Raw genomic sequence first — 14,132 nt, 5'->3', positions numbered from 1 at the left:
AGAAAGAAAGAAAGAAAGAGGATAAAATAAAATAAAGTTATTAAAATAAAAAATAAAAATAATTATTAAGAAAAAAATGTTTTAAGTAAAAACAACAACAACAAAAAAAACAGACGGACAGAACCCTAGGACAAATGGTGAAAGCAAAGCTATACAGACAAAATCTCACACAGAAGCATACACATACACACTCACAAAAAAGAGGAAAAGGGGAAAAAATAATCTCTCTTCCTCCCAAAGTCCACCTCCTCAATTTGGGATGATTCGTTGTCTATTCATGTATTCCACAGATGCAGGGTACATCAAGTTGACTGTGGAGATTTAATCCGCTGCTCCTTAGGCTGTTGGGAGAGATTTCCCTTTCTCTTCTTTGTTCTTACAGCTCCCGGGGCTCAGCTTTGGAACTGGCCCCGCCTCTGCGTGTAGGTTGCCGGAGGGCGTCTGTTCTTTGCTCAGATAGGACGGAGTTAAAGGAGCAGCTGCTTAGGGGACTCTGACTCACTCAGGCCAGGGGGAGGGAGGGGTACGGAGTGCGGGGCGAGCCTGCAGCGGCAGAGGCCAGCGTGACGTTGCACCAGCCTGAGGCACGCGGTGCGCTCTCCCGGGGAAGTTGTCCATGGATCCCGGCACCCTGGCTGTGGCGGGCTGCACAGGCTCCTGGGAGGGGAGGTGTGGTTAGTGACCTGTGCTCGCACACAGGCTTCTTGGTGGCGGGAGCAGCAGCCTTAGCATCTCAGGCCCGTATCTGGGGTCCGCGCTGATAGCCGCGGCTCACGCCTGTCTCCGGAGCTCCTTTAAGCAGAGGGCTGGTTATTGCAAAGGGGACAACTGATTTTGATGGCCAGAGGAGAGTTTTTCAAAACCTGATGCCAGATGTTGGGTCAATCTTGGGAGTTATATTCATTTTAGCTTTACATTAAGATCTTTATATCTCCTTTTTAAAAGTCCTTAATATGTCAGCAATGATAGTTTTAGGAGAAAACATTTTAGAGACCAAATACTTTTTTTTTCCTTCTCTGAAATATGATTATTTCAATTACTAGTAGCAACAATTAATCACTAAGTGATTCACCAGCCTGCAGCTGGGATTGGAGAGCTGACTTCCTTTCTTTATTCCTATTTTATGTTCTGTGCTCAGCAAGGATTGAGTAAGAGCAAACTAATAACTTTTCCCAACCCTCAGCACCTTTTTCTCATACCAGCAAAGAAGAAAATTTTGAGTTTTTTTCCCCAAGTACATTTTCCCTCACACACTTCTGAACAGAATTGTAGAATTACAAGTGTTAGTCCATTTTGCTATAAGAATAAGGCATTATAGAAAAAGATGGTTCCTTAAGATTTGACCTACGATTCTTTGCTACTTTTCACTAAACAACTCATGTTTGAGGCATGGCTAAATAACTGACTCCAAATGGATAATGGTTTTCTATTTCTTGGCTACCTGGCATTTTGAACTTCATGTGAATGACATGTAAAATGCTAGATTCATGTCCATGGTCAGAGAACAACTATTAGCAAATCCATTAGTTAGATGTTGTATATACTTAAAAAGTTTTCAATAAACTCCCCCCCCGCTACTTCTAATGTATGAAGTCAAAATTAATTTAGAAATGTATCTGATTCATATGACTCCGGATTTACACTATATTAACATATACCCATCTACTCAGTAATGGATCATCTTCAGATGTTCTAGTGTGCTGATTATCAATATGTTTCATTGCCTAGAATTCAGTTAGAGGGTATTGTAACCTGTTATCTCATTCCTAGGAGGTGCTAGCAGGTTGGCCTGGGAGCAGCATACTCACCCTGTACTCCAGAAAAGGAGTAAATTCATTTAGAGCAAGGTTCTCATGTAAACAATCCACAGACTTAGAACCATCTACAAATGTCAAAGCACAATTTGTGTCACTGGGCGTTTTCTATACCCTTCATCAATTTCTCCAACATATTAAAATAAATCCTCTTAGTGGAAATCAGAAGTTCTCTTCAGGACTGTGCTGAATTGCCTTCTATTTAATCACATTCATTTATTCACTTAATTAAAGCCCAGTATGCCTTGAAAATGTTAGCTACAAGATCTATAGACTTAGGATTTTTTTTCTCCTACTCTCCTTAATGTAACTGAAATTATAATTAGTATACATTAGCAATATTATACACATCAAAAACTTAGAAGGGTCTGAGACATACTCTACCTGTGTTCCAAGTTAGCTTGCCGCAGTTTCGTGGGTGCTGGCAGAAGACAGGAGACTGCAGAAATAAAAGACTTTATTACTCACAGCAATAGCAGTTGTCAGCATTTATGCTGGTGCCCCATAGGACAATGTGAAATGAGCCAAGTGCCTGCACATACACAGTGGTTTGTATTCCAGTAGTGGGATTCCAACCTTAGGGAAACTGAATCTTTTATAATGGGCAGTAAACCTGCCTGATCTTTGCCTCCAAGAGAAACACTATCTTTGTCATAGACCTGAGCAATAAACAGGCAAGACCTATGGAGACATGTCTTCTAATGATATCCACCTCTCCATCCAACACTGTCTTGGCATCTGGAAAATTTTTCCTCTGAGCATAGCCCTCTGTCAGCCACATTGATTAATCTGGCTGATAGAGATTAGGGTTAAATATGTTCCATTTGACTCACACTATATTTCATTAAGGCTGATATCAATAGGGTTCTGAGCTGCGGTATGCGGAAATTTGCAGTATTAACACCAACTGTCTCAGACCCAACCAGCTGAGCAGATCTCATAAACCATATGGATCTACCTCAGAAATCTAGGTGTTTTTCTCCTTAAATTTCCACATTGACCTTTCAACTTGGCCTATGGCCTTAGTCTGGTTCAGCAGGAGTTTTAGAGATTATGCAAGACTCTACCTTGGCACTCAAGGAGAAAATTTAAGGGCAATATAATCTATCACAAGCCTGATCACTGAGTTACTACTAATCTGAATACATTCCAGGACTGAGGCAGTGTCTTTGATCACCTCAACTAATATGAAAGACAAATTTTGTTTCACCTTTTCTAGTTGGACAACTCACATTGTAGGGAAAACTGACTGCAAGGTGGGTGCAAGTACAAATCAGTCCCCTTTCTGGAAAGCTTCCCCACGTAATCATTTTGGGAAGATGGCGCAGTCATCTTAGGGCTATGTTATTCTCTAGGGGTATTTCCTTAAAAACTTGGAGGTCTCTTGTGACCGCTCCTAAGGTTATAATCACCATTTGGGGGAGAGAAATAAGCTAATGCTTGGTTTCTACACAAGACATATAGTCCTAAGGGTAGACGTGGTATTCCTAAAAAGAAAGTGCCATTGGGGCCACTGAAGGGGGGGGGGGCTACATCATCCAGTAGCACACGTTGACTCCGCTCCAGTGCGGCCTCATAACCAGCTAGTAGATCTTATGTTTCTCAGTTTAGTTTGAACAATTGAATCTAGTTATTGTTTTTGAAGGTAATGTCTGAGGACAGTCAGTCTGCTCTGTCCTACTTTTCTGCATCATCAGCTGGGTGGCTTTTATCCACTCTGTAGCATCACTGAACTACAGTACTTGGCATAGGGGTGAAGCAGATACTAAAGGTGTTGACAGGAATTGTACTGTGAAGTGTAGGGACCAGGGCCATCATCTGCCCCTTTGATAGGCTACTGGTAATTTTAAGAGAAATGACAATCCAATGATGACCAGAGCTGCCTGGTGGGGGAGAACAGATCCTGAAATCAGTTAAATTTAAGTGCTCATTAGTTTGAGACAGATACATGAGGGTCTTTATCTTGAGGAAGACTCCAGGGATGGTCTGAAAGAAAAAAAAAATTAATGTTCCTTTCTCATCCATGTCTCCCAGAGTGTAAGATGTTCCCTCTCCAGTTCCAGGGTGATGCTCTTCCTCCACTGCCATAAAATATCTGTGTCCCATTACAGTAGCTATAACTTCACCTTTTTCAATTATCTGCTGCTCACACTCAGAAGGGATAGACACAAAAGTGCAAATGTGACAAAGGCAATTTAATAGAACTTACAGAGCTCCCTTATTTCCCTCACTTTGGCCAGTGTGGGCTACTGTAGGGAATCTTGGCAAGCAATGTTCTCAACCAAGTGGCCGTTATCTTTATGATTTAACTATGTCACTGTTGCAAGAGGCATCTCTGGATGTATGGTGCTTCCCTTTGCCAGAGATTCCAATCAGCAATACTATCAGTCACAGAGGTCATTTGTGTAGAGATCATACAAAGCTCACTTGATAGCTTCCAACCCACAGTTTTGATCTGGGTCCCATTCAAAGGATGCATATTTGTGAACTAGCCAATATAATGTTCCAAGTAGAATGCCCACTCGAGACATGTACAGTCTTCAATACTCAAAGAGTTCTATAAATTGTTGGATCTCTCTTTGAGGAGGGACCAAGAGACAGTTTTTCCTTGATTGCCAGAGGAGTTGAGAGCTTTGATATACACTCACATAGTCTCAAGATACTCCTTGGCTTGCACGTCTCTAAATTTTTAGGGGATTTATCAGCCACTCCTGCTGGGAAAAATGTAATAACACTGAAGTCAAGACCATTTACACTGAGGCTTCAAAGTTGCGAACCTCCAGGTTGTCATCTATTCAATGAAGACTTCAGACTTCATAAAGTAGAGAAATTAATGTTACCTAGGCCACCCCCCTGAAGGCAAATGGCAGGGGAGCTTAGGTACCCCCAGGGGAGTACTGCAAATGTATACTGCAGGCCTTGCTGCATGAAGGTACACTGACACCTTGATCCTCAGGTGCCAGTGGGATAGAAAATAAGGTGTTGCCAATGTTTAACACAGCATACCACGTGACATCAGTATGTGTAATGGAAATCATTTGTGGGGCTACAGTAGCAACAACAAGACTCAGTTGCCAATAATCCACTATAAGCCTCCATCTCCCATCATTATTTTTCACTGGCCACGCAGGGCTGTTGTGTTGGTATTGCAACCTATCCTTGCTATCTTTAAGACCTTGAGACTGTGATTTCCACTTGTTGTTCTTGGATTATATATCACTTCTGATGGACCACCTTGGAGAAGAGAGGCAGAGGATCTGGTTTACATGTCCCACTAGCAATTTTCTATATGTGACACTTACTAATTGGGAGAATCCACTCTGAATTCAGTAAACACATATAAATTAATAAAATTGTACATTCAGGAGCAGAAATCACAACAGTACATTGAACTGACCCAAAGGGCCCCATCCACAAGACATATTAGCTCCCCTTCCCTAATGTGTACCCAGCCCAAATCTCATTACCTAAATCTGGGTATCCCTTGAACTACAGAATCAGGAGGGATTGTGACTTGGGACCTTTCTCCAACAGAATTATACACATTTGAATTTTTTCCTTCCTCCAAATTCCCCTGCAAATCTAGATGGACGCATATGGCTTTTGGTTTTTCATGGGGTCAAGGGACACCTAGAACTCATCCAAAATCATCTTTCTCTTTAAAGTGGCTGAAGACAGGTTAATGAAGAGGGAGGAATCAGAGAGCCTGGAGGAATCAGAAAGCAAGTCATGTTTACTTTCCATTGTGAACAGAGTGGTGTCTACATATAGCTCAGCCAAATGAACCTCCAATGTTTTCAGTCCACCCAAAGCCATATATGAGCACCAAGATTATACATACCAACACCAGCTATTTTAGCTTTGGGGAACCTTTGATCCAACTGCCATAGTCACATTGCTTTCTGGTCGAGGCTGTGGATTTATTCCCCTTGGATTGTTTGGATGTGACATATGCAGTGGAGACTTTTTTTATTCCACCTTAATCTAGGACATCTGAAGTTCCATTATCAAAATAACAACTTAAGTTCTTTCCCAGTTTCAATGTAAGGCCTGGCGGAGTTTTCCAAGGTGAAATTGCTTACTGAACACATTTACTAGGCTTCTTTGGGTCCATTTCTTACTCATTAGTGGGTCACTTTCATCAGCATTGTAAAGCTCACCCAGGGCAGTAAGAGCACAAATCCTTATCAATGCTGCATCTTCGGTTTCCCAAAGGAGTTTTCTTTCTCATGGAAATCTACCTGAAAGGGCCAAAGCTCCCTCATAGTAGCTAGGACCCCCTGCACAAAGCCCTGAGACCATTTATTGTCATCTCTGAAAACATCTAGTGTTGGCATGCTAGACTGAAGAAGGGACTAAGTCATAAGACAACCCTTCTATCGCCATTCTTCCTTAATAGGTATTATATCCCCAAGTCAGGCATTATTTCCCATGTCTCATCTACCCAGTCAACTAACCAAAATTCTAATGGTTTGCCTGCTTTCTACTCTCAGTGGTCATGAAGTTCCCTCTACTCTTCCTCAGCACATCTCTTTTTAATGAATGGTGGTAGAACTTTCTGCTACTGAACTCCAGGACAAGTCCTAGTACCAGTTAATGCAAAGAAATAGGCCTGAGGATGATCAGTGGATTAGAGCCTTCAGTTTCCCCTCTTACAAAAGAATTAGCAATACCTAGGGCATCATTTGAAATTGTCTTTACATCTACTTCCTAGTGCTTGGCCTCAAACCATCTCCACAATTCCTCTTGATTAAAAGGAAATAAAATGGAGGACTTTTTATACCCACTTGATCTTCTCATATAAACTTCTCTCTTCTAACTTCCCTCTTCTCCTGTTAATCAACCATGAGACCCTTATCTTTATTCTGCAGAAAGCCATGTCTCCACCAGCATCCCATCTCTCAGGACAATGGAGGGGTTTGAGATTTTACCTGACTAGCAAGTTATTCTGCCTCTCTTTCATAGATACTCAGAGAAGACAAAAAATAAATAAATAAAAAATAACCCCTGGGATAGGAGACAAAGGACTTTATTATTTCCAATGACGGTAATAGCCAGAGTGTCAGTGTTTACACTGGTTCCCCAAGCTCCAATTCCCATAGGGTGGCACGAAGAGGTTCAGCTGACATCTGAACATGTAGTCGGTTACAGTACAAGACACAAAACATGAGTTAGAGAAACCAAATCTTCTGTAATAGGTAGAAAACATGCCTACTTTTTAACCAAAGATAAACATGTTTTCATTATACTGGACAGTGACATAAACAAACAAGAACAACAAAAACAAAGAAACAAAACAAAAAATAAAACTGCCTTTTGCTCCAGAGGCAGAAACTACCTCTATCTCCTGAGGCTGTTTGCTATACTAACATCCTTGAAATAATAGTCCAGAACAAAGGCCTGTGTCTCTGCTCATAAGGCATGCAGAAATGTGAGAAACTCGTGGATAACTGTCTCCCAAAAACGTTCCCCTGTAAAAATGTATTAAAGTGCATTTTCTGTCTGTGTTTTTGTTTCTGTCTCTGTCTCTTTCTCTTACACACACACACACACACACACACACACACATCCCTCCCCCAAACGTTGAAGAAGTGTTTTTGAGGTATCTTATAGCTTTAGAATAATTCCAAGAAGTTTTACAATAAAAATATCAGGATATTCATATAATATGAACGTCAGAATTTCTTTAATAGTTGATAAAATAAAAAACCCTGTTTTTCCAGTAATTATTAAGGGGAAATGGAATGAATTCTAACTATATTAATAACATAGATAAGAAGAATGACTGCAGAGACTGACTTGGGGAAATATCCAAAGTCACAGACTAGGAGCATTATGTGTAGCTAAGCAGGTATCAACCTGGGCAAATTGGCTGGAATGAGAAAGTTTGGCAAATATTTGAAAAAAGAAAACAATTTGAGTTAAATTTATAAATGAAAAGAAATTCAGTCAGTTAAGGTGATGGAGGATGAGTGAGGATGACGCAGTACTGCTTCACTGAGCAAGATAATAGTCTGCTCAGAGTATTCTGGACCCTGGAATTTTAGAGACTAAAGATTTAAGGTGGCTATAAAAGAATGAATTGTAGTGGTTGACATAGGAAGGATGAATAAGGATATCAATTGATGACTACTCAATGTAAGGAAAATCTGGCAATATTTCAGAGATGATGAGAGTCCAAACTATATATGGAAGAAGAAAAAATTCTTATCGGAATGTTTCAGTACAGAAGCCATTTAACTCACGTGGAAGTGAAGGTCTTTGGGACAGCCATCTATTTCACAGGACATAAAGATCTTCTCTAGTGGGAGTTAACAGATTTGGCCCTCCCAGCTCCTGTCTGAAGATATATGCAGCACAAGTTTAGGAAATGCCTATTATTATATTGTTTTTATTGTATCATAAATATTCATAGCATCATACCACAGAGGAAAATTGTGCCAAAGGAGAGATAGAATTCCAGCATCAATGAGCTTATGGAGCAATGTAATATGCAGAAAGAACAGAAGGAGAAATGTAATATACTGACTTTTAATTTTTATTTGAGACTGATGCTCATGGCTATCTAAAGCTAGCCTCATTAGCAGAGGAGCAAAATAAATATACCAGTACAGGAGGGAAGCACACTACAAATTCCAAATTCTAGATTTGACAGACTTATTTATTGCATACATATGATAAAAATGTAACTATTACCATTTATAGTTATGCTTTGCAGTCAGGTTTTGTTTTCCCTTTGTAAAAATGCACATATATAATGTGCAAGAGACATTGGATAAGGACAGTTTAATTATCCTCTCAAGAACAAATATCTTTATATGGTCAAAGGTACCACACAGGGTGTACACGTAAGATGGGCATTTCCTTTTTGATATTCCCATCTGGGCCTGCCTTGAAACTGAAAACTAAAAGGGGCAAATGCAGAAGTTAATACATCAAGACTTAGTCTTCCTAAAATATTTTGCATCTCAAGAATAAACTCATAATGAAATACATTTCATTTCGGCTTAGTTCTCTCAAAAGCCACCTACTCCAATTGCTTCAAATCATGCTGCCTATGCAATCTATCTTGCAACAAAGTCTAAATTAGTTTGTATCTGTATTACAGAAGCTAAACACAGATGAACAGTAGGCCTGTGAGAAGACATTTGTGTACCTTGTCATATACACAACAAAGCAGATCTTCTGGTTTGAATTCCAACTTTGGGATCCAGTTCTATCAGTAGCTTTGTGTAGACATGAGCACACAGTGGAACTGACTGAATTTTAAGAATGTGAGTCCAGTTTGATTATATTTGCAATGTCTCCATGCAAACAACTAGAGGAAGGGGCATTGTCAAAAAAAATATAATAGCTAACATTTATTCATTTTTTCCTACTTATCAGGCATGAGATAAACATTTATATGCAATTTCTTATTTAATTCTCACCCCAGTCCTATGAAGCAGGTACTATTATCTATTATCTCTATTATATACATGAGGGAAAGCAGGCTTAGAAGGTTATGCAACTTTCCCAAACTCATAAACCTGTTAAAAGATAGTATCAGGACTTAGGCCAAGGTCTCTATGACCTTGGAATCCAAGATCTATGAATGACCTTGAGAAACACTTAAGTACAATCTAGGATTCTGCAAAGAAATGAATCTAAAATTGACTAGAGAAAGAAAGATGAGTCATGCAATTTAAACTCAATTTGTTAGAACATATTATTAAAAATGTTTTGTTATACTCTCCCACACTGGGAAGTTATCTTTATCAAGAATCCTGAGTCACAGAGTGCAAATCCAACCTGGCAAAGTGCCCTGCAAATACAAGCTGCTGTAGGTGATTCAGCATGAAATATCATCTTTTTCAGAATCTCACATTCAGTCCATTATTATAATTCCAATGGTAATGTCAATATCTCAATTTTACAGCTGAGTATCTCAACAATACCTTGTTATATAAAATTTTCTTAATTTAAAGAAATACCTTATAAAGGTTTTAAGTTAAATATAGAGTCTATGTTTAGGGCAAATCATTGAGTATAGAGCAGTCTTACTTAGGAATTCAATAAATATTGATCAGAAATAATAGTTTTTTAATCTTGCAAAATGACTTACCCAATAAAATGTTTAAATGATGTTTATAATAAATACAGATTGATGCTGGACAATTACATTATTTAATTGTGCTCTAATATCTGAATTATTTTCCTTTGAAAGTAAAATGAACTCTGATTAAAATTTTAATGGAGTAAATTAATCATCATTTCATATGAAAGTTATAAAAAAGTATTAAAAATAACTATAACTACAATAATTTGTTAATGGATACACAAGATAAAAGATGCAAATTTTAACATCAAAATTATAAAATGTGTGAGTGCATGGGTGGGATAGTAAAAAGGTAAAGCTTTATTATGCATTCAAAGTTAAGTTATTATCAAGCTTAAAATAAATTGTTATAAATATGAGATGTTTTATGTAAGCCTCATGGTAATCACAAAGCAAAAACCTATGTAAATACACAAAAGATAAAGAGAAGGGAATCTAAGCATACCACTACAGAAAATCATCATGTCAAAAGAAGAGAGCAAGGGAAGAAGAAAACAAAAAGGAATTATAAAACAGTCACAGAACAACAAAGAAAATGGAAAAGTAGGTCTTTACCTTTCAACAATTACTCTAAATGTAAGTGGACTAAATTCTCCAACCAAAAGGCATAGAGTGGCTGAATGGGTTAAAAACCACAACATTCAAATATATGCTAATTACAAGAGACCTCAGCTTTAAGGACACACACAGACTGAAACTGAAGGGATGGAAGAAGATATTCCATGAAATGAAACCCCAAAGAGGGTAGGGGTAGCTATACTAATACCAGATAAAATAGTCTGCAATAAGAGACAATGGAGGTTATTATATAATATTAAAGGAGGCAATCCAACAAAAGGATATAACATTTGTAAGTATTTATGTACCCATATTGGACCCCCAAAATATATAAGGCAAATATTAACAGATCTGAAGAGAGAAATAGACAGCAGTACAATAATAGTAGAGGACTTTGATACCCTACTTTCAACAACTGATAGATCATCCAGATGAAAAAAATCAATAAGGAAACATTGGACTTAAACTACACACTAGACCAGATGGACCTAACAGATATATACAAAACATTCCATCCAAAAACAACAGAATAGGCATTCTTCTCAATTGCACATAGAACATTCTCCAGGATATATCATGTGTTGAATCTGAACGAGGCTGTAGCACCTGTGCAGACACGGCCAATTGGGGCTGGGGACCTGCCTTGGATCATGGAGGAGTGGGAGGACAGACCAACACAAACAACTCGCAATGGACAGAGTAGGATGTCACCAGCTGGTCCAAGGGGAAGTTCCATGAGCTATTGGTGGTCACTGTTGTAGAGAATAGGCTGGCTGCTGCAAGATCAGTAAGCTGAAGCAAGTGGAAGGTGAGGTTTTCTGCAGCAGCTGGAAAGGAAAGCATATTTCATTTTATGATTGGAACATCAAACTGGGTTAGAAAGGTATAATTAAATAATCTAGAGCAAAGCACAAGGGATTGATAGAAATATTCAACCTTTCTGAAGAAAATGAAGTAGAAGACATTCAGGCAATGAGTAAAGTGAGTAAAAATAAAGATGGGGACATTATGAAAACTGAAGGCACTGCCAAGAGCAGGGAGGCTTTTTGAGATTGCCTGAAGGCATGTAGGAAGGAATTTAAGATGGGAATGATTTACCAACAAAGCTATGACAACTCAGGAATTGCCATTTGTTAAAAGGAGACTGAGTGAGAATACCTTGCAGTCCTCATCTCCCATGGCATTGGGCATCAAGATTCCCAATGTGGCGGCACTGCACATGATGGAACTATTTGACACATTTGTAGAGAAGCTGTATAGTGTCTTCAATGTGAAAGTTTGGTGCACAAATTTTATTAGGTTCCTGCTGTATTAGAAGATGAAAAGGGAAGGAAATCACAAATCTTTGATGGGAAAATCACCGTAAATATATGGAATTGTTAACAAATGAAAATATAATAATTAAGTGGAGATGTAGGAACTGGCCAGAAGTTGAACTGAATTTTGTGCCCCATCCAAAGTAAGTGAAATTACAATTGAAATGTAAAGGACTTCCTGTTTGTAAAGAAGAAAACATGAGATTCTGTTGGCAGAAGCAGCGTTTTGAAGAAATGAAAGGTTTACTGCAGCTGACCACGCTAGATGGTTGAATTAGTTAGAAGATTTTATAAGGGCATTACTTTTTGTAATCAGAAAGTGTCAAGTTAACATCTTCCCTATTATTACTTTTAAAAACGAAGACAAAAACTTTTAATTCATATTGGGTGAAATCCATGAACTTATACAGAATTTAAAGCATTGTTTGTATCTTTACTATGACTAGACTCTGCATTGAGTTAAAAGCAGCAAGCAACCTGAAATTAGGTATTAACATTACCTCCCATAGACGATCTTCTGGGGATAGATTGAGTCCCTGAGTACAGATAGTTGAAGTTTCCCAAGCTAAAGGTTGTCCTATAAAACTTACTTTCAGCTGTGGTTTTAGCTCAGGAAGACAAAAAAAAAAAAAAATAAATGGCATGTTGATACCATTCCCTTAAAAAACAAACAAAAAATTCTCTTTCTTTTTCCTCTAAAACATATTTGCTTTTTTTCTTTGTGTTTTTGTGTTTTGGTAGATAAGTTCTACCTGACTTCTCATTGTTTACTTGAAAAGAGCAACAATCTTACTACCTGTTTAAATTGTTCTCCTAAGAAGTCAGCAAAAAAAATTAAGCACAGTATTTACTGTACTAGTAGTACTTTAGAACTGAAGAAGTCATTTTTGTTTACATTTTGAAATTGAACCCAGAAAGGAAATATCCCATTCATTATAGGGTTACAATGTTCAAACTACAATTTTTTAACAACTCCTTCATTCTCCCTCTTCTGTGAATACTGGATGGGTATCAATAATATATTAGCTTCGAAAAGGAAAGAGTTAAAAAACTACATAATGGACTGGGCAGGGAAACAAAAGACCCAGGTTTTGCTCCCAGATTACTGCTAGTACTAGTCTGGGCCTCGTTTGTAAGGTCACAGTAATCCTAACAAACCTTTCTCACCTTCCTGCAGTGTGAAGAAACCATACAAATAACTATGAAATAAAGCCCTTGGCTGTTCAGCATTCCAGCATGGTCATGGAATCTCCATCTGTGCATAGACAGGTCTGATGCTCACTAGAGGGTTGGAAATAATCACAGAAGGGGCCAGACTTGGACACAGCTCAGTCAGAAGGCTCTGTATAAAATGAGAAAAAGGGTTTCCTTGAATGTGGGGATCAGTTTAGAATGCTCACAAGCTTCATGAACAAAACCAGATGGTCTCTGAGGTAAACCCTCAAAGTCTCCCAGGAATTCTTGGACTAGGAGTTGTTCATCCATGACTCTACTATAAACTTGCTTGGTCCCTTGGTGGAAATAATTCTTCCAGAATTTTTTTTCAATCTCAAAATATATATCTGTGCAAAATTTTGTGGCTGGGAAAGCTTCTGTGCTGCTGACTCCCTCCCTGAGATACAGGCAACCCACACATACCGAGACATAAGCACTGATCAATTGCCTCTAAATTTCCAGAGAAGAGAGGCCTATTCTCAGCATAAGAAGTCCAATCTCCCAGGGGCCTGTGCAGAAGCAGCCAATCGAGAGGTGCCCAGGCTTTACGTGAAGGAGATTCATATGTTGCCTTGTATCCTGCAAACTTGTTATAATCACTTATTAACTCCATCATTTTTTTTTTTTTGTCCACTCATTTGGATTTTCTAAACAGTTGTCTTCTATGAACAAACACAGTTTTATTTCTTCCTTCCCAAGCTGTATATCTTTTATTTCCTTTTCTTTTCTTATTGCATTAGCTAGTACTTCCAGTACAATGGTGAAAAAGAGTTGGTTAGGGAGGATATCCTTGCCTTTCCTACAAGTGTAGGAAAGGTTTTATGTTAGCTGTAGGTTTATGTTAGGTTTTACGTTAGGTTTTGTTAGCTGTAGGTTTTATGTTAGCTGTAGGATATCCTTGCCTTTCTTACAAGTGTAGGAAAGGTTTTATGTTTGCTGTAGGATTTTTGATGAGAATATTTATCAAACTGGGGAAATTATCCTCTGTTCCTAGTCTGCTGAGAGTTTTTATCATGAATGGGTGTTGGATTTTGCCAAGTGCCTTTCTGCATCTAATGATATAATCATATGATTTTTTTTGTTTATTGATGTAATTGATTACATTATTTAATTTTTGAATGTTGAGCTAAC

At 38.4% G+C, this 14,132-nt stretch overlaps 1 pseudogene across 1 annotated transcript in view; it reads left to right on the top strand.

Annotated features, from left to right (window-relative positions):
• Window positions 1–12,059, top strand: part of LOC309811193 (activator of 90 kDa heat shock protein ATPase homolog 2-like) — a 50,577-nt pseudogene extending 38,518 nt beyond the window's left edge. Inside the window, exon 4 of the transcript in view lies at window positions 11,027–12,059. The product of the transcript in view is annotated as an activator of 90 kDa heat shock protein ATPase homolog 2-like (transcript). The remainder of the gene's footprint in view (window positions 1–11,026) is intronic.
• The last annotated feature ends 2,073 nt before the right edge of the window (window positions 12,060–14,132 follow it).

The sequence above is a fragment of the Mesoplodon mirus genome, assembly GCF_964341445.2.
Source record: "Mesoplodon mirus genome assembly, chromosome: 10".
In the NCBI taxonomy this organism is placed as follows: Eukaryota; Metazoa; Chordata; class Mammalia; order Artiodactyla; family Ziphiidae; genus Mesoplodon; species Mesoplodon mirus.
This window is presented reverse-complemented; position numbering and strand designations above follow the sequence as displayed.